At 36.6% G+C, this 26,460-nt stretch overlaps 1 long non-coding RNA gene across 1 annotated transcript; it reads right to left on the bottom strand.

Moving 5' to 3' along the window:
• Positions 1–4,423: 4,423 nt before the first annotated feature.
• LOC129261052 (uncharacterized) lies at positions 4,424–24,929 on the bottom strand. Its single transcript, XR_010296714.1, has 4 exons — positions 24,575–24,929; positions 15,162–15,277; positions 12,059–12,195; positions 4,424–7,479 (listed from the first exon to the last, which is right to left on the bottom strand). It is a non-coding gene; the product is annotated as an uncharacterized LOC129261052 (long non-coding RNA).
• Between the last annotated feature and the right edge of the window lie 1,531 nt (positions 24,930–26,460).

Raw genomic sequence — 26,460 nt, 5'->3', positions numbered from 1 at the left:
CATGCATCCTTTTCATGATTACAAAATATCCAGTTTTGTTACCTTGATATTAATTTCGCGACCTCATTGGGCTTATTAAATAAATAAGTAAGATAATAATATTTTCATTATTTCCTAATAATCATTGTCCGGTTTTTTTTTTCAGAACGGAATATCGACAAGTTTCATCTCTCGACAAAAACAAAAATGTCCTTAAAATTTCCCGGTCGCAACTGGAAATATATGTATTGATAAAAATATCAACTTGCGCTTTGACTCGCATCATTTATTAAGCACGATCCATATCCAATTCGTAATTGCGCTTAAATTAACTTTTTTGGGGGGATCGGAAAATCAAATATCTTTAGCTCGCGGATCGCGCTCTTATTATTGATATTATGATAAAGAATGTAATTAGAATGTCCAGATTCTAGGTTTGAATCTAAACACACGCACGCATATTTATTTAGATACGAATCTTGTTCCAGTTTCAGATCAGATTATCAAATTATTAATGTAGGAATGTTATCCATTTATCCACTTATCCATCCTTTTCATGATTTACAAAACTTCGCGCTCACATCAAGTGTATAGTCATACCCCTATCCTGTTCGTGATTTTAAAAGGTGCTTAGAATGCCCTGTATATAGCTGGGAATGTAAGAAATATTCAGCTCGCGCTTTGCGCTCACATTATTTGATTGTTGAAATATGTAGGCTAAAAACAATTGTGTTTGTCGGTGTAATAGTATTCACTTTTTGAAAGCAGATTTTGTGCATTTTATACATGACAATAAATTATCTCGGATCTAAGGTAACTTTAAAAAGACTGCATATGTTAATAGCAAAGTCGAGGCTCCCTTTATAACATTACTTTCTAATAGTTTTTTCCACAAATTAATACATACATGTATATTACAAAAGAGGAAGAAAACGGGAAGTTAGGATGCAAATTGCAGTCGACAGGCACATGCAGACCAAGGGGCGAGGTGGTCTTGCTTACCCCTTTAAAAAAAGTACAAACAAAAGAAATATAAGTAAAATGGAAAGGGAAACTTAAAAAATGATATGGTGGAAAAGAAAAACAAAGGGGGGATGTCGTGCTAATACGGCCCTCCTCTCCCTGCTGCTGGCTTATCCCTCCCAGTATAAAAGAGATATACAAACAGCACAAAAGAAATAGGAATTACAGGGGCCGCGGAACCGGGGGGGGGGGGGGCTGGGGGGCTTCAGCCCCCCCCCCCCCCCCACTTTGAAAACCGTTCCGCGGCCCCTGGAATAAACAAAGGAGATGAATGAAATGAGGTGAAATAGAATCAAGTAGGAAAAAAAATCGCGATAATGAACAGAAAATAATTGGCCAAGATTGTGAATGTGTAAGATTAGAAATATCAATTTTAATTTTTGGACGAACTTGTGAATCCAGTGTCTAATCGCCTTTGCCTCCTCTTGTACCAATTAAAATATAGACTAAAAAAGAAAATGTAAATGGGCAATTCCAGGAGGCCGAATGCGATCTCTACGCCCTATTGGCTGCGTAAAAAGGAAAAATTGAATAAATGCAAAGAAGAGTGGAAAAGAAGAAAAAGAGTGAAGAAATTTACAGACGGGAAGATATCAGTGTTTCAGCTAGGTCAATTTGTTAAAATTATTGGTTCATTTCGCTCTTCATGCTTTTAATATTTTAATTAAGAAGATTGTGCATGCTATTCATTTTTACGAAAAATACTTAGGTCTTTTCGTCTTTTCTTTTTCATCCTTGATGTTTGAAAGAAGTTCGCGCTCATATTTTATGTTTATGAGAAACATGTTCTGTGCACGACTTTTTCAGGAAGGCCTTTTTTTAAGAGTCGTGGCGTAGTGGTTCTGACTCCCGCCTTGTAAACGGAGAGTCGTGTGTTCGATTCCCACCGCGGTCTATATACCGTCCTTTGGTAAGACGTATTGCCGGCACACCTTGCCACTCTCGACCCAGGTGCTAAATGGGTATACCGGTTGGATGCGAAAGTTATTGTATGCTTGAATTTGCAAGCGCCATTTCGAGGCTGCGATGAATGCAAGGAATGCTTCCCAAGATGTGGAAATTGTGCACTTTTCATGCGGGATTGAAATGAATCATGGGATAATAATATGCTGTAAATCGTTTTGAGCCGTTCTGAGAAAAGCGATATTTATAAACATGCTATCATTTATTATTATTTCTTATTAATAAAATCTCATTCACGATCAAACAAAGTGCTTAAAATGCATTAGGAATATAAACTTGAATTTCTGTTTGAAATCTTTACCTGTGTTATTAATTTTGTTATGATATTTGTCCTATTCGTAAAGTCAAGCGCTGCCTATACGGTCCTTTTTTTCAGTCGAGTACATTAAAATACGCTTGTTCATAATCAAGCATTGCATGAAACGTCTTTTTATGTTCAGTACAGAACGAAATAATCTGCTCGCATCATTGCCAGCTTGACTATTGCATAAATACTTGAAAAGTCCACTTTTCGGATCAGTAGAAAATGCTTGAAATATTCCTCCTTCAAGTCTGTAACCCCCCCCCCCCCCCCAAAAAAAAAAAAAAAAAAAAAAAAAAAAAAATCAGCTCCGCGCTCGCGTAATATGTTTAAAACACTGCTTGAAATTTTAATTCATCAGGTCTGTTTAGTGATATACTAATTAGGACCCTTGACCCCGTACTTCGTTACTTGTTATATCCCGTTGCCCCATCTAGCGCACTGACCACAAATGGCTTTTGCTACTTGTGTACTCGTTCCATAAATATTAGCATTGGATCCACACATTCCTGAATCACTCGTCTTGCCTTCCTATTCCAATCCGAACGTTCCTGAAACAGTCCGCTTGCCTTCTTATTCCTGTCCGCACGTTCCTGAAACTGTCCGCTTGCCTTCTTATTCCAATCCGCAAGTTCCTGAAACATTCCGCATGGCTTCTTCTTTGCTACCTGAAGCTGACCTGATCGCGGATGGTTTCCGGAAGACGCGGAAAGGTTTAGGAAGGGCGGGACATAATCATATGGGCTTAGGGAATTGATATATGTCTCGTTATAATTATAAAGAGAGCAGCCAATTTTTAACGATTCACTGATGAAAGTAGCCTTTTCTATCTTTTCTCTCAAGAAAAATACAGTTTAAAAGTGACGATGTCAATTATCTGAAAATAAGGTAATTAGGGTCTGTGATGCTTCGTTCTAAAAGTACACTTAGTATCATGCACTTCTTCATGTGTTTTCCATGTTCCAGAGTATCAAAAACTCCTTGATGTTCTTATCCAAGTATCTATGTATCTAAGTTTTCATGTAGGCATGTGCCTGTAGCCGCGTATCCAAGTATCCATGTAACCAAAGGTATCTAAGATCCCCGTATCCACGTATCCGCGTATCCACGTATCCACGTATCCAAGTATCCAATAGTATCCAAGTATCCACGTATCCGCGTATCCACGTATCCAAGTATCCAAGTATCCAACAGTATCCAAGTATCCACGTATCCACGTATCCACGTATCCGCGTATCCACGTATCCACGTATCCAAGTATCCAAGTATCCAAGTCTCCAATAGTATCCAAGTATCCACGTATCCACGTATCCGCGTATCCACTTATCCACGTATCCAAGTATCGAAGTATCCAATAGTATCCAAGTATCCACGTATCCGCGTATCCGCGTATCCACGTATCCAAGTATCCAAGTATCCAATAGTATCCAAGTATCCACGTATCCACGTATCCGCGTATCCACGTATCCAAGTATCCAAGTATCCAACAGTATCCAAGTATCCACGTATCCACGTATCCACGTATCCAAGTATCCAATAGTATCCAAGTATCCACGTATCCGCGTATCCACGTATCCAAGTATCCAATAGTATCCAAGTATCCACGTATCCATGTATTCATATCCATACATGTTTTAATATAATAGTATCCAAGTATTCTGTATCCATATATAGATATCAACGTATATCATTCCTTAAACAACATCATCAACATAATTATATACCATTGCACGTGTCCTCGATCACGCGCCCCCTCTTTGATCCCTTCATATATATCATCCCTTTTTAAGTCCTCTGATTATTATATCACCTGCCATTACTTCACTCTCTCCTACTACATCCACCACATTGGACAAGTCGTGTACTCCCTCTACGGGGCCATCCCCCCTCCCCCATCTGCCCCCTCCCCCCATCCTTTATCCATCTCCCGATCGATCCGATTCCTGCTTGTCGCCGGGGACTCTTAATTCACTCACGAACGTAGAGGGCGACAAAACTGATATCGCACCACACCGGCAGCAGCAATTAGTAGGCAATTGCTCTCATAATCGATTATAACATGACATTGGATTCTAAAGGTACTCCGACCGCAGTTACCGCTAATTCCTTTCAAATGATATCGAAACATTGTCATCTTCGATCCTTTCGTTGGTCAACGTAAGTTGCCATCTTGGATGACGTCATCATCCTTACAGACGTATTTACCAGTCGCTATATATCGCGATTTGTGCCGCTGCTTCGCGCTTGTAATCTACGTGCGTGTGTTCGGAACTTGTCTCTCGCATTGATTCGCCAGGATATCGAAAATTCTAATCGGAAAGCCTTGATAAAACCACACCTCATTGAACGTAGAGGGCAGCAACACACGGCTGCCATTTTTTCATCTACCGTACGTACTGTACTAATGCGCTCACTGCGCTGAGCTTTGTGAATGTGAATGGTACATTACATGCACGTTATAACCCACGCACGAAGGGAAGACAGCGGACGTATGGCCGAGCTAGTTACTGTACACAAGATCACGGGAGCGATTTTTTTTTTCCCGATCGCTCTCTCTATTGGGTTTGCAAGTGCGATTTCAAAGCTTACGAGAGCGAAATCGCTCAGCGCTCCCATGTATTTTTTTTCACTGATCGACACATAAGAAACGACAAATTCAGTCAATCAGATAATATATGATGCTGAGAAGTAGTTCAGAGAAGGTCCGTTATTGTGGATTTGGAGAGATTTTGTCGGAGCGAGAAAAATCCTTCTACATTATCTTCAAAGCGCCCTCAATCCTTCCATGTTCAAATCATACCTGTATGACTTGAACCATTACCAACTCTTTATGCACTGTAAATATGTTCATTACAATGTATAGCAGTTTTTCTCTTGTTATATTCATAATTTTGTGTTGATTATGTTGTTGAATTCTTAATCTCAGTGCATCATCAAAATATGAATCATGATCCGAGTCTTCACACGAATGGAAAGTTGTCAGGATTTTTGAAACCGAGGCGACCATGGAGAGGAAAGACAAGTGGAATGCCTCTGGCGGTCTCACCTGTATCACGCGATTCAATATAGCAGCAGTGCTGACTTTGAAAACTACTATAACTCGCACAAGATGTTCAGTGATACTTGGTTACTCTTATGTCCATGTTTTATAAACTAGACCAATACACTTTAATACAGAGATATGTTGGAAATTCAACAAATACCCCCAGTGTGGCCAAAATTCATTGACCTTACATGACCTTTGACCTTGATCATGTGACATAAAACTCGCACAGGATATTCAGCGAAACTTGATTACTCTTATGTCCCAAGTTTCATGAGTCAGATCGATAAACTTTCAAAGTTATGATGGCAATTCAACATATACCCCTATTATGGCCAAAGTTAATTGACCTTTGACCTTGGTCATGTGACCTAACATGTGCACAGGATGTTCAGTGATACTTGATTACTCTTATGTCCAAGTTTTATGAACTAGACCAACATACTTTCAAAGTTATGATAGTAATGCAACAGATACCCCCAATTCGGCCAAAGTTCATTGACCCTAAATGACCTTTGACCTTGGTCATGTGACATGAAACTCAGGCAGGATGTTCAGTAATACTTGATTAACCTTATGGCCAAGTTTCATGAACTAGGTCCATATACTTTCTAAGTTATGATGTCATTTCAAAATCTTAACCTTAGGTTAAGATTTGATGTTGACGCCGCCGCCGCCGTCAGAAAAGGGGAAAGTTGGGAAATGGAAACAATATTACCGTAAAATATTACGGTAGCCTTACATAGGCCTAAATGATGTCAGGAACAACATTTTGACTCCATCCCTGAATTTATCTAATAAAATGCTTCAAAACTTATTTTAAGTCCTTTTTTATACACAATATGAGACCGTGAGTGACACAACATTGTGAGTGACATGACACAACTTTAACAGCTAATTTTAGCTGAACCTTAACCCTTTAGCACCTGAACCGCCCGAGACCGCCCTTCCTATTACACACTGAACCGCCCTTAACCGCCCGTACATTTTCTTTGCGCTATAGTATCTCTTGTCTATGATTTACCGTGGTAATATTGCGTGTGCATACCGTATAGGTTGGCTGCTATATAGATCTGCATAGAAAAGTGTATGCTTCTATTGAGTATAATAGAGAAAAACCGATTGACATGCATCGGTGTGTAGCAAGTTCCAGACTGTTGCGCAGTCGATCTCAGCAAAGATGGCTGCGTCCATGTATCAGAAAACCACTTACTTCGCCGAAGAAGCTCGGGCGTTGATATATGTTCATCAAAACGTTGGATATCACACAGAGTGACATCTAGATGTGAGTTCGAATTAATTTTTGACATAATTGATCCAAGATTTGGCGAAAACTTTAGTATTCTGTCAGTGATACTTTACATTTTTTTGAAGGCGTGGGACTGGGGCGGCTGAAACCCGAACTTTTGTTTTTTTTCTTCTCGCTCTGCAAACGATTGTCAAAGGTCAATATTCGTACATCTGATTGAACTTTGCCATGTACCATTCTATTCAACAGGTCCTATGCTACAAAATAAATATAACTTGTAATGAACAAAAGTAAATTTATAAAAAGCTATTTCAATTTGTTTGGAACAATGCCTACTTATTACCAGCTTTATTGTTTCCTCCAGTGAGTAATTGCCATTATGCATACGAATCTGTAGGTGCTATAGGGTTCACACATTGGACCAAGTTACTTTATATGCAATAAGGTATGGGAAAACTGTATTTGCTCCTGTACTGAGATAAATTAATTTTCTGAGTACACAGCTGTAGAAAACTTAATGTATTTAAAACGTGAGTGACACGACATCCAGTTTTGAAAATTTTGAATATCTACTTTTTTCTGAAATATACTTCATATAATTATTTTTGCTTTTTAGGAGTTAGATACAATACTGAGCTTGTATCTTGCCAACAAATATGCTTCTGATACAAATTTCATATTGTGATAGGCAATATGTGAATTTTAATGCAAAAATCAACATTTTGTAACATTAAATTTCCCTTGCACTAAATTCACTGGGATGCCCCCCCCCCCCATATGAACTCCCAAAATACCCCTGCCTAGATAGGGTTAAAGATGGGCTCCCTTTAATACTGTATAGTGTCCATAATCCTTACTTACCTCATTAGTTCCGGCTTGGTAGCAACTGTGTGCTGCTGTACTGTAGCATACCCCAATATTCTAGAAATAAAAAAATTACATGTAAAAAGACATTTAAAAAAAAAAATTTAAATGTGCATGTCTCACTCTAGATCTTCACTTTCTGGTTGAACTTTTCATCTTCATCCTTCATTAAAAACATAATAATTCGGATTTAAACCGGAAACTGAAAAAATCTCAAGATTTCAAAATCAATGTGAACAAGAGTAAAATTGTTAGGCTGGGTAACTTCAAAGGTATATTACATTGTACATGTATGTAGACAGTTAAATGTAGAATGGGTTGATGAAACCATAAATTACCTGAATACAAGTTCCTATACCATGATTTATCAAGTATTCGATTAGCAAAATTTACACTAATTGAATGTTCGGCAGACCCCGATTAGACACTTGGGATAACTCAAATACTCAAGTAATAGTAACGAAATGACAACAATTGATTTTAATTACTTGATACAGGTTTATAAACGGTTAGCAATTAAATTTGTCAAAATAAACAATGATGGTATCGCATTCACTGTGAAACACCAACCTGAAAGAGGTACGAGAATTTTTATCCCACCCGCCCTCGCATGCCCTCAAGACACAATGTACATGTATGTTGTATCATGGACCTATTACGAATGGACATTCAACGAGAGTATTTTATGACCACCACCTGTTTCCAGCTGTCAAAATCGCTGTCTAACCCTTAACTTTCCCTTTACGCGGTTTTTACGACCACCGCCCGGGGCGATTGTTTACACAAGCTCCTTTCGCCCATTGATCGTCACCGATCGATCACTGGCCCTCTTTCGACCAAAGGCGGTCATGTTTTAGCCCCGATTGCCAAAAGGTAAAGTCCCTACATTACCTAGAATGCAATGCGCAATTCATATCCGGTTTTCAGTACATTATTTTATGCTGTCTATAATGTGCGATTGTCGTCTGTCCATCAAAAAAAAATCCTGTTAAATTTCATCAATCCTGTGGAATTTTATGCCCAAATGAAAATCAACTTCTGACCGAAGGTAAGCGCTACTAGCGACATCAATACTGTCCGAAAAAGATGAAATTTTAATGTTTTTTCGCAGATTTTTTCGTCGAATTTCAAGTGCTTTTTTGCCATAGATATACGGATCTGCAAGGTGATGTCAATGCATTTCATTTCCGGTTGTTAGCGATGTACGTAAAAAATACGTTTATGCACGCCTGTTTTCTTGTTTCTGCTATCATTTTCATAGCGCTAACGTTCGCTGCTGTGCGTTGCTGTTGATAAAGTGAACGAACAACATCGCAATGTGTAGGAGCAGCGTACAATTTATTTCCGCTGTCCATCAGTGAGAACATGGTGAGAGCGTTTTTTACGACCGGCTTGATGGGTGTCAGCTGCCAGCGCTCTGTTTATAAAAGGATTAGCGGCGACGGTCTTTGTGTCAAAGGAGGGGATTCGTTGAATGTCCATTCGTAATAGGTCCATGGTTGTATGCATAGGTGAATATAATGGTTGCATGTATGTGTGCTTAAAACAGAAAGTATACACACACACAACTCCATGTAGCTGACTTGCGCCGATATGTGATTGGACAATCAATGGCCAATGAAACTTTTGGGAGACAAAGAAGAAGCCACGTAAGGTCATGACTTCAGAAACAAATTGACCCCTCCCCATCTCTGTGTGTGGGTGTGTGTGAAAGAAAGAAAGATAGCTGTAGAGAAGTTGAAGTCAATGTTAAAGTTTATGTGCAAGACTCTTATGACACATACATGTAACTGCAATTTGATTTGATTAGATTTGATAAGGTATATGTTAAAAACCACATGGCAGCCTAAAGCTGAATTGGGTGGACTTTATATCACATAATACATTACAACCCGGGGGGGGGGGGGTGCAATTCCATTGACGAGTGGATACCACGCGTGACCATGGGGTTCGAAAAGCACCCTGAACAAGTATTTTCCTTGTTCTGAAAATGCACCCCTTAACAAGTATAGGCATGTGAAACCCTACCCTTAACAAGTATTGGAAACAATACGGTACCCTTGGCAAGTATTTCCTGAATTGACCCCCTAACCAAGTACAATGATATCTTAATTGTTATGTCACGGGCGCCGGCTTTACGTTTACTTCTATAGGGTTTAGTACCACCCCACACACCTAGCTCAAATCGTACCCTAAACACGTACATGTAGTTTCGGGGCAAAAAGATATTTTAGTCTTTTTATACCCTCACAAATTGGACCGTAAACACGTATTCCTAGCGAAATATATACCCTTTTTTCATTATTTTAGTGTTTTTGACACCCTTATTACGTTACATACATAACATGCCCTATCTTGAAAAAGAGATCCTTTTTACGTTTTTTCTTGGTCACGCAATGTTTCCACTCGTCAATGGAAGTGGCCCCCTGGGATTACAACGAATATATACATATAAAAAAAAAAAAACATCTTCAATCAAGAACAAAAATTGATAATAATGAAAGGAGAAAGAAAGAAATCAAGAAAAATTAGAAGGAAGAATGGATTGGGTAGGGCAGTTTATGAAATGTTGACATGGGGGTAATCAAGTATCATTGACAAGTCTTTAAGGTCACATGATCAAGGTCAAATGTCATTGAGGGTCAATGAACGTAGTATTGTATCTTTATATGATTTTTTTTTGTGAATAATCATTTTAAAGTTAGCACTGGTGCTATATTGAATTAAGTAATGCAGGTGAGACTGCGAGAGACGCATCACAAGACATATATGTACATGTAAGGAGTTGCTTGGCTGTGACATCACAAAATCAGAACTAAGAAAATTCCTAACTTTGTTAGACAGATTTTCATCAAATTATCACTGGTGTTTTTCTGTACTTTATGTTTTTATCAAAACAAACTCATTGTCAGGGTAAACCTCCTTTAATAGAAAATGCAGAGTGGCGAACTTTAGACTTTACACCTCAATATTTTCCAAGCTTCTGTCGACAGCTGTTTATTGATTCTACAAGTACCACAATGATTATTGAAATAAAGCGTAATGTCAAGAAATCTTAATCTTTAAAGGGATGGTCCAGGCTGAAAGTATGTATAGCTTAATAAATAGAGTAGAATTCACTGAGCAAAATGCCGAAAATTTCATCAACATTGGATAACAAATAACAAAGTTATTGAATTTAAAAGTTTAGCAATATTTTGTGAAAACAGTCGTCATGAATATTCATTAGCTAGGCTAATGATGTCACATCTCCACTTGTTCTTTTATATTTTATTATATGAAATTAGGTTTATTCAAATTTTTTCCTCCAAGAACTAGAACAAGTGGAATGCCTCTGGCCGTCTCACCTGCATCACGCGATTCAATATAGCAGCAGTGCTGATTTTGAAAACTACTATAACTCGCACAAGATGTTCAGTGATACTTGGTTACTCTTATTTCCACGTTTTATGAACTAGACCAATACACTTATAGAGATATGATGGCAATTCAACAAATACCCCCAACGTGGCCAAAGTTCTTTGACCTTACATGACCTTTGACCTTGATCATGTGACCTGAAACTCGCACAGGATGTTCAGTGATACTTGATTACTATTATGTCCAAGTTTTATGAACTAGACCAACACACTTTCAAATTTATGGCTGTAATTCAACAAATACCCCAATTTGGCCAAAGTTCATTGACCCTAAATGACCTTTGACCTTGATCATGTGACCTGAAACTCGCACAGGATGTTCAGTGATACTTGATTACTATTATGTCCAAGTTTCATGAATCAGATCCATAAACTTTCAAAGTTATGATGGTAATTCAACAGATACCCCCAATTCGGCCAAAGTTCATTGACCCTAAATGACCTTTGACCTTGGTCATGTGATGTGAAACTCATGCAGGATGTTCAGTGATACTTGATTAACCTTATGTATAAGTTTCATGAACTAGGTCCATATATTTTCTAAGTTATGATGACATTTCAAAAACTTAACCTTAGGTTAAGATTTTGATGTTGATTCCCCCAACATGGTCTAAGTTCATTGACCCTAAATGACCTTTGACCTTGGTCATGTGACATGAAACTCAGGCAGGATGTTCAGTAATACTTGATTAACCTTATGGCCAAGTTTCATGAACTAGGTCCATATACTTTCTAAGTTATGCTGTCATTTCAAAAACTTAACCTCAGGTTAAGATTTGGTGTTGACGCTGCCGCCGCCGCCGCCGCCGTCGGAAAAGCGGCGCCTATAGTCTCACTCTGCTATGCAGGTGAGACAAAAATTGGATTGACAACTGATTTAGTGCATTAGATATTTATTGCTGCAACTTATTTCATTATAAGGGAGACATATTATTCACACAAGTATGAATTAGTGAAAAAATTATGATTTTAGGTAATAACATAAGAAAACGGAAAGTGGAGATGTGACATCATCAGCCCACCTAATGAATATTCATGACGACTGTTTTCACAAAATATTGCTTAACTTTAAACTTCAATAACTTTATTATTTGTTATCCAATTCTGATAAAATTTTTGGCATTTTGCTCAGTGAATTCTACCCTATGTATTAAGATACCAATATTTTCAGACCGGATCATCCCTTTAAATATTCCTTTGACAAAATTTATACATACCGCAGTCAAGACAGTGCTATCTCGATCTATGAAATTCAAAGTCTGCCTGCTTCCAAGCAAAATAAGATCTTGCACAGGAGATCCATCGATGATTCTGACATCCTGTCCATTCACTCCATTTGATGATAAATCATTTTCTGTACATGAAGAGAAAATAAAATGTGTCCTATTCATTTTTAATCAAAGGAGAAAGGGGAGCCATGATCAGACACTCTAAGAAATTTAAACTAACAATTTTCCCAAGAAAAAAATTAAAAAGAAAAAGTTATCATTGTGGTATTCATTATTATTATATAATTATTAAAGGAAATATAAAAGTTTAGTCGTTGCATTATTGTTTATTCAATATCAAACACAAGTACATGTACATGCAAACTAAAGTGGTAAAATTATTAAAGGGGAGTCCTTCCCAAACACACAAAAATGATTTGCAAGCATGCTGTGCATATCATTGTGAAAAATATCATGGAAAAATTTAAAAACGTCGTAACTTTCTTTGATATTTTACAAATAATTTTTATTAAAATTTTTGATGTAACATCATGTGATAATAAGACCTATAAACACTTACATGTAATCAGTACTTAAAGGGGAAGTTCACCCTAAAAAAAAAGTTTATTGTAAAAATAGCAGAAAAAATACTTAAAAGTATTGCCGGAGGTTTGAGAAAAATCCATCAAAGAATTAAAAGTTATTAGACTTTTAATTATGTGATTTGTGATGTCATATGCCAGCAGCTTTTGCACATAGCGTAAAAACCCAATGAAATGTCATTTTCTCAAAAATTGAAAATGGTTTTTATTGCACCTTTTGTACATCAACAGACAAATCATTTCATATCCATTCATGAAAAGAAAAAAACAAAAATAAGTCATAGGTTATGTTTTCTACTAAGCATCCATTCCCCTGGAGCAGTAATCTAAATATAGCCCAGGTAGTATTTTGAACAAGTGGAACACCTTTGGTAGTCTTGCCTGCATTACGTAATTCGATATAGCAACAGAGCTTCCTTTTAAAACAGCTAATTAATAATTATTTACAAAAGAAAACACTAATATGATAATTGACTATTATGTCCATAAGCCCAAAATGACCTTTGACCATTATCATGTGACCTGAGACAGGTGCAAAACAATCATTCATACTTGATTATGATGCCAATTCAACAAATACTCCCAACACGACCAGAGATCATTGACCTTTAAATGACCTTTGATTTTGGCCATGTTCCTGAAATGCACACAGGGTATTCAGGGATACATTGCTGCTCTTATGTCCAAGTTTTAAGAACTAGATCCATAGACTTTTAAAGTAATGATGACAATTCCACAAATACTCCCAACATTACCAAAGTTTGTGGATATTTGACCTGAAACTAGCACAGGATGTTCAAGGATACTTGATTGTTCTTATGTCCATCAGAAAAGCAGTGCCTATAGTCTCGCTCTGCTCGGGGGGAGGGGGGGGGCACTTCCATTGACGAGTGGATACCATGCGTGAAAATGGGGTCTCGAAAAGCACCCTAAACAAGTATTTTCCATATCCTGAAAATGCACCCCTTAAAGGTCATGTCAACCCCAAAAAAATGTTGATTTGAATAGAGAAAAATCAAACGAGCATAACGCTCAAAATTTCATCAAAATCGGATGTAAAATAAGAAAGTTATGACATTTTAAAGTTTCACTTATATTTTTCACAAAACAGTGATATGCACAATTCAGTGACATGCAAATGAGAAAGTAAATGATGTCCGTCACTCACTATTTCTTTTTTTTTTTATTGTTTGAATGATACAATATTTGATTTATTACAGATTTGACAATAGGGACCTACATGTACTTGACTGAATCATATGGTTTTAAGCAATGCTAGTTCCACATGTTCATAGAGGAATCAATTGTTGTTTCACTTGACAATGAGGAGAAATTAGAATATTTCATATTTCATGTAATATAATACAAAAGAAATAGTGAGTGGATGACGTCATCAGTCTCCTAATTTGCATACCAACCAGGATTTGAGTATAACTGTTTTGTGAAATTTAAGCAAAACTTTAAAATATCATAACTTTCTTATTTTACATCCGATTTTGATGAAGTTTTCAGTGTATTGCATGTTGGATTTTTCTCTTTTTATTCAAATCGACTTCATGTTGAGGTGGACTTGTCCTTTAACAAGTATTGGCCTGTGAAACCCTACCCTTAACAAGTATTGGAAACAAAACGATTCTATTGGCAAGTAATCCCTGAATTGAACCCCTAAACAAGTATACATGCAATATTTTTATTGTTATAAATGTTAAGGATGTCGGTTTTACCTTTACTTACATAATTGGGTTTAGTACGGCCCCACCTCCCACACCTCGCGCAAATCATACTCCAAACAAGTAGTGTTGACTGTTGGGGCAAAAAGTACATCCTTTATATTAAAAAAAAATTTAGTCTTAATTTTTCATACTCTCGCAAATTTGACCCTAAACACGTAGCTTTCCTAGGGAAATAGATACCATTTTTTCATTATTTTAGTGTTTTTGACACCCTTTTTACGTTACGTACATAACATGCCCTACTTGAAAAAGACATCCTTTTTATGTTTTTTGGTCACGCATGGTATCCACTTGTCAATGTACATGTAAGTGCCCCCCCCCAGGATAATTTGAAAGAAAACTTTAGGAAAAATGACATTTTTGCCAATCTATGTACAGGAGTAAATGGAAGAGTAGTCCTTGCCTTATACATGAACAGTCTCCGTGGTTATAGTGATTACCAATATTGTTCTTTTAAAAATTCATAACTTAAGTACGATATTGTTCAACTTTTCACCTATCAAATTGTCTGATTTTTCTTTTTACTATAAAAACTAATTTTTATTTGGGTTGGACTTCTGATACATACATGTACCGGGTAGTGCATTTTTTAATGATTTTTGCCCATTTATACCATGCCGTTATACCACCAAATTCATGGCTTTGGACCACTGGCAATCTACAGCTCTTACAAGTTACAATCCGATGGCCACAAATGTTTACAGGGGGGAAGGGGATAGCCCTTGGCCCTCATTCTCCTTGTTTACCCTCAACCATGTACATGTAGTTTATACTTACCCATACTGCAGGTTAAAACATCCTGCTGACTTTGGCTAGCAAGACACCCAAGGTAAAGGATAACTGCTAGTACATGTAGCTGTGACAGTCCCCTCTCCATTCTTCAATTTTATGTCCTTAAAATGATTAAAAATGATAATACAAATAACATGCACATTATGAGTTACATGACTTGTATGAAGTGATAGCTAGGAAAACAGTATTTCAATTCGAGTAAATATAGAAAAACCAACACTTATAAATCTATATAAAAGCATAACACTGAAAATTTCATCAGAATCAGGAGGAAAAAATGATGTGTGACACTTTTTTCTTCACATAACACTAACAGTAAAATATGTACAACAATTGGATATTCAAATGAGGAAGTCAATGATATTATTCTCTGTATTACAACATTTCACTTTTTGCAGATTCAACAATAAGGACATAAAATCGCATTAAAGCAAGGATCTCCCATGTTCAGGGAGAAATCAAACCTTTTCTTTATTGAGAAATACCATGAAACTCATAATATTTACAAGAAGTATTGCAAAGAAATAAAGAATAAAAGTAATGAAACATTGCAGTACAAAGATTTAGACCCTGAAGAAATGTACTTCCCTTTGGTGTGCACAACCTCTTTGAAACAGATTTAAAAATTGAGGAGGCAGGGTCGCATTGCAATCCACATAACAGCAGGGGGAGCGGAAGCGGGAGCAGTTTTTTCCAAAACCGTGTACAAAAACGTAAACAAGACCATATGATTGTGATTTTTTGCATGGTCAGCACCCCCCCCCCCCCACTTTGAAAACCGTTCCGTGCCCCTGAATAGCTATCATACCTTCCACATGCATGCAACACAACAACATTCTGAGACACCAAACTTTTTATAAGAGATGAGGATGAAGTGTATGCATTGGAGACACTGGAGACTGCATTGGGCCACCTGAAATCTCTGACTCGGCGGCCCAGCTGGGCAATATTGGGACAATATAATGTAAAATGAATCTAATTCATCAACAACTACCAGGCAAACATTAATTCTCCAAATGATGAGATCTAATTCATGATCAGTCAAAGAGTGCAGACCTTAAGATGTTTTTTTTCCCCATGTCCCAACTCCGGTACATACGGTATTAATCAGTCAATTTCCCATGGAATCTGTGTGATGTGTGAGTACAACCGGCCCATCCAGTCCCATTACAAGAATCATTCTCATTTCTGTTCTCAACATCACTTGATAACAGAAATCTGAGGCATATCATTGTTCTTTTGAAGAGAATAATTTCAAATGAAAAAGTGTGAACAAAGTGCAATATTTATCACAGTGTTTAAATAATTTCAGCTACAAGAATTCCATCCTGTGATGCACATTGATACAAAGAACTATATCTCTACTGTTAAATGTATAGATTATATTTTACAGCAAACACAAAATTATGTATGTATACACACAGCATTTCTGAACCAGGAAGGTGCCCTAATAGAGCTACTCATGCACTAGTCATTTTTTTTAAATAAATGGATGCGATACTTACGTTTTTATATAGATTCAAATACAGAGCATGATAAATCTCAAATTCTATATGGAATGTACTTCCTGGTTTTATGAGCACAATACATGTAGTACATGTATGTAGATTCATATTTCAGTCTGCATTTATACTACCAGCAATGAAGAGAGAGGGAAATGATATGTGCAGACATATTATGTGCGCCCATGGATGAATTCACACAGAGCTTTTAGTGTACATAATTATGAACAGTATTGTGTGTGGTAAGCCATGGCAACAGTGAGGGAGCTGACAGAAGAGTGATAAATATCATTTGGCTATAAAGCATCAGGTATCATGCATGCAAATAACTAAGGGGGTGTTCAATGTCGATTTCCAAATTTAAACAGCAACATGAATCATGACTGAAAACTCAATTAGAAAACACTGAACACAAACACGATCAGCAGTGCACTGATCAGTGTCGAAAATATGTATAGCTGTTTATATGTTGATCGTCTTTAATTTTGCCGCTTTTGTTAGCACAGCTTTAGTGCGCAGTTTGACCGATCACAAGAAAGGTCAGTTCTGGCACTTGTTTACAATGTAGGCATCCACTGCAAGAGCAAATTTAAAGGTCAAGTCCACCCCAGGAAAATGCTTACTTGAATAAATAGAGAAAAATCAAATTAGCATAGTGCTGACAATTTCATCAAAATCGGATGTAAAATAAGAAAGTTATGACATTTTAAAGTTTTGCTTATTTTTCACAAAACAGTGATATGGACAACTAGGTGACTCAGTCGATGATGTCCATCACTCACTATTTCTTTCGTTTTTTATTGTTTGAATTATACAATATTTCATTTTTTAAAGATTTGACAATAAGGACCAACTTGACTGAACCATATAGTATTAAACAATGCTAATTCCACACGTTCAGGGAGGAATTAATCACTGTCTCACTTGACATTTTGCTGCTTGACAATGAGGAGAAAATTAGAATATTTCATATAATAAAATACAATAGTGAGTGGATGACATCATAGTCTCCTCATTTGCATACCAGCCAGGATGTGCATAAACTGTTTTGTGAAATTAAGCGAAACTTTAAAATGTCATAACTTTCTTATTTTACATCCGATTTTGATGAAATTTTCAGTTTTATGCTTGTTGGATTTTTCTCTTTTTATTCAAATCAACTTTATGTTGGGGTGGACTTGTCCTTAAAGGAGAATGAAACCTTTAGAACACGATAGCTTGTGTGAAAACAGAAAAATCAAAGAAACAGATCAATGAAAGTTTGAGAAAAATCGGACAAATAATGAGAAAGTTATGAGCATCTGAATATTGCAATCACTAATGCTATGGAGATCCTCATATTGACAATGAAACAAAGATGTGTGACATTACTTGTGAACAACTTTCCCATTACTTTACTATATATTTCACTTAAATTGCCTCTTTTATCACATCTATCAGTACATCATGAGTTCTTTCTATAGGAGGGCATGTAATACAGATCTTTAAAGAATACATCATGGATAAAGAGTTTGTATCACCATAAGAAAAAGCAAAAAGAGACATTTTGGGTGTATTTTATAGTCCATCTAAGGGAAAGTTGTTCACATGTGACATCACACATCCTTGTCGCATTGCCAATTGGAGGATCTCCATCTATAGCATTAGTGATTGCGATTTTCAAATGCTCATACCTTTCTCATTATTTGTCAGATTTTTCTCAAACTTTCGTTGATCTGTTTCTTTGATTTTTCTGTTTCGACACGTTCCAAAGGTTTCATTCCCCTTTAAAGAAGTTTCAAAACTCCCGCTTTCCCGCTTTTGTTAGCACAGCTTTATTGCGCAGCTTGACCTATCACAAGAAAGGTCAGTTCTGGCACTTGTTTACAATGTAGGGGAGACCGGGGTTAGTTGGAACATGGGGTAAGTTGAAACATTGCAATTTTCTTTAACGTCTTTAAATAAATTTCTGCAATACTGCCCTCAATTTATTGTCATTATCAACAGCCATCCACCATATTACAGACAACACATGTGCAACAAGCCTGGTGAAGTTAGAAAGGAATTTTTGTTTTTTGACCTTCTGAGTAATTTTTTTCTCTTTCAGAAATGTTTGATTATCTCAGAGAAGTTTATAGATCAAGTTGGCCAGATTGGGGGTATAATAGACACTTATACCAAGCTACAAAATGAGGTTATTAATATGCCATGGTGAAGTCCCTTTTTTGTGCTGTAAGCTTATAAACGTCAAATGGGCCTCCGGGGTTAGTTGAACAAAATTGAAGGGGCTAGTTGGAACATGTTCCAACTTACCCCAAACATAATTATGAATAAAAACATTGGATATGAGAAAAAAATATATAAAGTATTTCACACTCTTCTGAACATGTATTGTATACCATGCTTGTTTTGTTTATCAGTTAGGTCTGAGTGTGCATTCAATGCCTATTGTAGGCCCCTAATGCAATATTAACCCTTATCAAACTGGGGGGGGTCAAAAACAAAGGTTCGTAAAACAAAAATACAAATAAAAAATAACATAATATATAAGACAATATATTTTTTGCAATTTTTGGTGGATATTTGTTATAAATGTGAAAAATGATACTCTCACCACAAATTAGCATTCTACTAGCTTAATAAATAGAGTTAAAGGCAAAAACATACACAAAAAAATAATTTAGGGCAAATTTCATATGCTTATTTGCATAATTACTGAATGAAAAAAGTATAAACAATTAATTTTTGTCTTATAAATTTGATGCAGAAGTACATGAAATTGCTGATAGTACACTTAATTGCATGTAAAATCAAACGCACCCAAATATGTGGAATTCTACTACAGTCTGCTTGCGTGAGTGGCTGTATAGTAGAAAACATAAAGTTCAACGAATCCACACTTAAATATTTTGAACTTGAATAAAATAAAGCAAATAGGCTAAAACCATGTAATATTACAGTTTTAAGTAGAACAAGTATAATTCTTAATTGACCATGCAGTGTTCCAACTTACCCCATACCATGTTCCAACTTACCCCGTATTGGGGTAAGTTGGAACGTTTGCGATGGTCTTGTTCAAGGTGGATTTTTTCAGTAACCATAAATAGAGTTAAAAATTTTATGGGGTACATTTGAAGCCCTTAGATATGTGCTTCAAGCTGATATATTGATTGTTTCTCGAATAAAATCTCTTTGGATTTTACAGCCATTATTGTCAAAAATGTTCCAACTAACCCCGGTCTCCCCTACTGTAGGCATTTAAAAAGAGCCCCCGAAATTTGACAAAAAATTAAAATGGAGCCCCCGAAAAAAAAAAAATTGTCAGTGACTTAACTTTTAGCCAAAGTCAAAACCTCACTCAAACAGGTTTTATAAGACACAATCTAATTACAATACATTGTAAAACAATTATAAATATTGCATATTCGATTGTTTCCTTCCTTTGGTTGTTGATTGTAACTTAGTATACCCAGTGGTTGTGTGTCCGGACGGGTTGGGTGTCCGGACACATGACTTTTACTCTCAATTTTGAAAAGTTTACAAGCAATGTCTTTAATTCTTTTTAGCACAGAATATAAGAAAATATTATAAAGAACAAATATTGATTGTGAAAAAAACTATTCAACCTATATTTTTGGTTTATTCTTGAGAAAAAACAAGGCTTCATTTCTGTTACGTGTCCGGACACCCAACCCCCCATCCTACATGTACATGTACATATATTTCCTCCATCCATTTTGTTAATTGGACAAAAAGCTCCCCTTGTATGTTGAAGAAGAGCTTTTTGCAGTGCTCCTCTACCGCTCTCCTTAAAAGTTCTAGGAGAGCTTTTTATTGCTCCCCTCATAATTATAAAACTGAGTCCCTGTTAGTCATTTAAATAATTTCATTGAAATGAAATGAATGAGCTATAGTTAGTGTACAAGCTCTCTATCAATTAATAAAGTTTTAAAATAAATTGTCTGATTTCCCTTCTGTTTCCATGTGTGGTAATGTTCACATCACATTGCATGGACTCCTTCAAAAATAAATTAAATACCATTTAATACTTCGAGCCACCACTCCAAACATAGGGTGCTCTTCAAGTTTAAATAGCGTGATGTGCCAATCCTGGGATTTTGCTGAGTAAACAATACAGATACAGATGGTAACCTGGTACAATATAGAAACTGCTTTCTATCACACATATAGCAAGCCATTGTACGTAACAGTAATGAACAGGTACACAGTACAAGTACTGCATTTTCAACTTTGAACATGCATGTTGATAAAATTTCTTTTGACTTTTGACACAATGTAATCAGTATATTGGATCAGGTTGATTCACCATAATGTGTGAATCTGATTCCTGTAAAAAGCAAATTTTGAGAACAGTATACTTCAAATTCAAAGCACTGCATGCTGAAAAATGATAAATGATTTGGCAGTTCTAAGCTGTAAGGTGACAGGTTCCTGACAGATTGACAGGCACAAGTGAAATCTTAATATCATTTCTTGGCTAACAATACATTGTACTTGGCAATGTCTGAATGTTTTTTATGCAGATGAATGAAAGGTGTGATATCATGACCATGACCATGTCTCATCAACCTGCTCATTAGCCTTTGGCCAAGGGTATCGGTGCTGTTATTTCCCTAAACACACCTGAATACACAGACTAGACATGCGAGGTGTGTCAGCTGTCACACAACGAAATAAGAATAACTTTAACTCTCCCATTGTCTTGTCAGAGGTTTGGCTGCCCTGACAAAGTAACTATGCACTATGAAAATTTGGTTTCATGCAGACCTGATTACATGGATTTGAATGTTGTTTTTGACATGTGCCAACCACACAGAAACGTTGTTAGCCTAACAGAGCATTAACAGTAAGCCCAGTCACATCTTTTGGATAGGAAAAGTCAAAAGATTTTATTCAAATGTGTACCGTGTACGTACCGGTAATGCATTGTTACATTAGGCATCGGTGTAGTCACATTACCTTTTGTAACAGGTCTCTGTTAGCGCTAACAACGATTCTGTGCAGTCAGTACTGAATGTTTGTGTGAGCTTTGACTGACATAGCATCAAAAGCCAATAATTAGGCTATACTGTGCAGACTGGTAGGCCTATTGAAGTTCACAGACCTTTTTACAAACATCTCATAAATTCAATTAACGACTGCTTGTTCTTGACACTCAAATCATTGATAAACACTTACATGTACATGTAATTGTAAACAGAATTGTTAGGTATTATAAAGCTTTTTGTTTCATCTATATATAAATTTTGTTATGAAAGACTGGCTATCAAAGATCTCTCTTGGCCGGGAGGGAATTCTATAGCGAGGGCCTCGCAGAAATAAAAGCCCTTACCCCAACTTTGTTTTAAATTTTGGAACTGAGAGAAGATCAGAGTCAAAAGAGCATTCTAGAAGCTGATGTATGTAGGTGTTGATCTGTGTTCTAGCTAGACTCATGTTAGTGGTGGTTGCTATTTCATGGTATCCACTATCCAAACATTTTTTTTCAAGCCAAGTTAGTGATTTTAAAGCCAAAAGTGAAGGAACATCAATGTAATAACAATCTGACATTAGCAAATCATTGAAAATAAACTCTTTACATATGAAGAATGTTCAATGTAAATTGTGCAAATAAAGATGGAAACATACAAACTTGTGCAATTCCTCTTTGAAAGTTTATAAAACCCTTTTCAATGGAAATTAGTGGTCGATGGAAGCAGTGTTTTTCATGAGTGGTGGTCAGAAATCTTAGAACTGTGCCGGTTGGGCCAGACCAATGCCGTCCACTATCTACTGGTGTTGATAATTTGCAGTGTTGCACTGTGGGTGCCCAAGGCCATTAGCGGAATGATATATCAGTATTTTGATGGATTATTAAAGGAGAATGAAACCCTTGAAACCAGCTGAATCCATATCAAAGAGAAAAATCAAAGAAACATATTGTTGAAAGTTTGAGGAAGATTGAATGAATAATAAGAAAGTTATGAGCATTTGAATGTCGAGAACACTAATGCCATGTAGATCCTCCCGTTGGCAATGCGACCAAGATCTGTGATGTCACACACCTACAACTCCCTCATTACTTTAGTACTTATTTCACTTATATTCTCACTTTTATAGAGTCTATCACAAGGTGAGGTGTTCTCTTTATGAGAGGACAAGTACAGAGGTTTCACAACATTATATCATTGATGAATCGTTTGTCATATGATTAGAATGAGCAAAAAGAGATGTTTTGGGGTATATTTTCAGTGTCCAAAAGGGGAGAGTTGTTCATCTGTGACATCATAGATCTTGGTCGCATTGCCAATGGGAGGATCTCCATAGCATTAGTGATCTCGACATTCAAATGCTCATAACTCTTCTATTGCTAGTCCTATTTTACTCAAACTTTTGTTGATCTCATTCTTTGATTTTTCTGCTTTCACAAAAGCTTACTTGCTCCAAGAGTTTCATTCTCCTTTAAAGATCACTTGTTTCATTTTCATAAAAGACTGACCTGTTGATGACTTTATTGTGGTTTGTGACTTGCATGAGAAAGGAAAGTATCCTACATGTATCATTTACAGGAAGGGGAAGTTCACCCTGAAGAAAAAATTGTGTAAAAAAACTAAAAATAGCAGAAAAATAATTAAAAAATATAGAAGGTTTGAGGAAAAGCCAATAATGGGCAAGTCCAAGATACATGTAAGGTCCCCTTGTAGACAAAATTTCATCTGTATATCAAGAAGTTATCTTTGGTGGGGTAGGAAAGCACAATGTTGAATTTCTAAATTTCATTAAGAAAAATTTGATATTCAAATTTATTCTAATTTGGGGCACCTAATTTGCATAATTGGTATAATAGGCATTACGTATGGGACAATTATAAAAACTCATAGAAAATCAAAACAAAACTTTAGAGATTTAGTCATAGGGGGGACACATTTTACTTTTTTGGGGGAAAAGTGGTGTCATCTAATTAAATATGCAAATTAGGTCCTGTCCAAGGATTGAATGTCCCAAATGTAACTTTTTGACTTTTTTTAGGTTGTTTTTAAACTAAAGTTATTTTTCAGAATACAATACTACTAGTATTGTTGCATCTCTGGGAAGTTCTAAACTATTGAGTTATGAATATGTTATACCACAAAAAGTTTTAGAAATATAGTTTACTTTTTAATTAAAAGTTAATCAAAAAATTGTTACCTATGGGAAAACATGTTACGTATGAGACATTTACACACAATGACAATGGAGAGGTTTGTATACAAAAAGAATAGAGAAAGACAAATTTCAAGAGTGAGCACTTTAAAAAGTGAGTTTTTACCTTTTCTTTAGTTTCTAAAGACTGATTTGTTATAAATAGATCTACCGATTAATGAAAACAATTGAAGCCAAAAAATGGTGAAAATAGAAAAATATGAAAATTAAAAACAAAACTTTTCAATCATGAAAGTATAAAACCATGAAAAACAAGAAAAAATAGGTTCTACCGGTAGTTGAAATGGCTAATTTCCTTTTGTCAGAATATCAAATATGTCTCAATAGAAAAAAAAACTCTTATTTCCTTATTTTAAATCATTTTCATTTTTATTGGGGAAAATGGGGAAATTCTGTAGTCTCTATGGGGACAAAATGTCCCATGCATAAAATGTCTAGATCTGTAACGTTAGATCGATTTGCATATTATCATTAATACCATTTTTTGCCAATGCAATGGTGAAATTTTGATGAATTTTACAGAGAATATTGTTTCACTGCACTGCCACTGCACTGTTTGATAAAAAAATACCATACATTGAATTTATGATAAGTGTTTGGTAATATGATCCACTACATACCATATACACTGCACTAAATCATAACCTGGCTTGTAAATTGTTTGAATGATTGGACCTTCCTACTTTCTACTAAGTTAGTTCTAACGTTACTTACAAGCTCAGCGCGAACCTCGTACTAGTGTGAGTGATGCCTGGCTGGAGTCGAGTCTGGACTGTGGTCTGGAGTGCAGTGAAGCCTTGCCTGTCAGTGGCAATGTGTTTTTTTTTTTTTTGCACTGTTGCAGTGGATGCGGCGGCAGTCTATAAACTTGCGTTTATAGACTAGAATAGAATAAAGAATTTTGTCTGTCTTCCTCAGTTGAGCGTACTGAAGTGAAAACACATCCAAATCTAAGTTCTAACCTCCTTGGACTTGAAATGTCATCAGTGTTGTGTTATTAATGTTCGACGCTACGTTAGCCTGCATGCATTTGTATTTACCTGCATTGTATTACTATACTGTGTACGATGCCGCGCTGCGCTCGCACTTAATGGGCGCGGTGGTGCAGACGTGAGCTACGGGCAGGTCGCGTCGGTCAAAGACCGAATGACGTGTATGGCCTGGGGTCGAAACGGGAAATCCCCTCTTATTATGCGTGGCACCGTACTGTTGTTGAATTTTGGATGACATGGGTTTTTCTGTATTACCGTTTGCAACAATATTCCAAAGAAGGTAGATCGAGCACCACTTTGCTTCAGGCAGTGGCGTATCTTGGACAAACGGCGCCCGGGGCAAGTGCTAAAATCGCGCCCTTTTCAAAGTGTAACGTTATTATATACATAATTATACTGTAGGCCTACAGCGTTATTGGGTTTTTTTTTTCAGTATTATCATAAACATGATTTATATCTAACTTGATAATCTTTTTTTTAAACATTCGATCAGATCTTAAAATTGAATATTCTAAACAATAATGCAACCGAGAAGCGCGAGCAGAATGATTATTGATATTTAGACCAGAAATCTGGAAATTTAAGGGAGAAGTAGTCCCATTCGGATGCAGGCACGAGTGATGAGCTGAAATTTTTGCCATGCTTGCATTGTATGATGGGAGAAAATTTCAAGGAGTATTCTCAGGGGCGGATCCAGCCTTCGCCAGGGGCGGAAATCTCTCCCTAAAGGTAGGGGGACAAGGGGCTGGAAAATTTGACAAGCAAAAAAAAAAAGAAAAAAAAAAAAGAAAACGGTTATCATCCCACTGAAAGTAAGGTCATTTCGTCCCCGGCATCTTTTCCTAAAATTCATGTTTTGTTTCGATTTTGAATTATGTATTTCTTACCATCATAAAAGACCACAAATAGTACGGCCCATTTTATATTGTGCCCCCCCCCCCTACTATTTTTAGTAGGGGGCCCGTCCCGCCCTCCCCCCCCCCCCCCCCCCCCCCGGGATTTCCGTCCATGGCCTTCGCCATAGGGGGGCCCGGATTTGTTCAGGCATATTTTCCCCGATCGGCCGCTCGAAGCCTGATTTATATTTTTTTTCTTTGCAAGGGCATAGGCGGATCCAGGGGGCCCGAGGGGCCCGCCCCCCCCCCCCCAATTGGCAGAGCAAAAAAAGGGGGGAAAGGGGAAAGAAAAGAAAAAAGAAGGGGAAAGAAAGGAGGAAAAAATAAGAGGGAGACGAGCAAATAAAATAAGGTCAGGGGAAGACTTGGAAAATGATTTAAAAATATATATTTCATGTCACTTTGTTAGATTTTCGCTCGCGCTCGCATAGCCTGTTCGATCTTGCTTGAATATGCTGATATGTATATAGCTTAAAAGCTTAAGTCAATATACAAAACATATTCAGCTCGGACATCGAGCTTTTATTATTTTGTTTGATTTACAAATTGATTTTTTTTTAAATGCTCTGTAAAATGTATACGTTTTATGGTGCGAATATCATTTTGCAGCGTTTTGCGCTATTAATTATGTATTAAACTACTTAAAACCCCCCTTTTATGACAGTTATCAAAAATTTCGTCTCGCGATTTGCGCTCGCATGATAGTTGAAAA

Source organism: Lytechinus pictus, unplaced genomic scaffold (assembly GCF_037042905.1).
Source record: "Lytechinus pictus isolate F3 Inbred unplaced genomic scaffold, Lp3.0 scaffold_19, whole genome shotgun sequence".
NCBI lineage: Eukaryota > Metazoa > Echinodermata > Echinoidea > Temnopleuroida > Toxopneustidae > Lytechinus > Lytechinus pictus.
The sequence above is the reverse complement of the archived record's forward strand: the minus strand, read 5'-3'. Positions and strand labels throughout refer to the sequence as shown.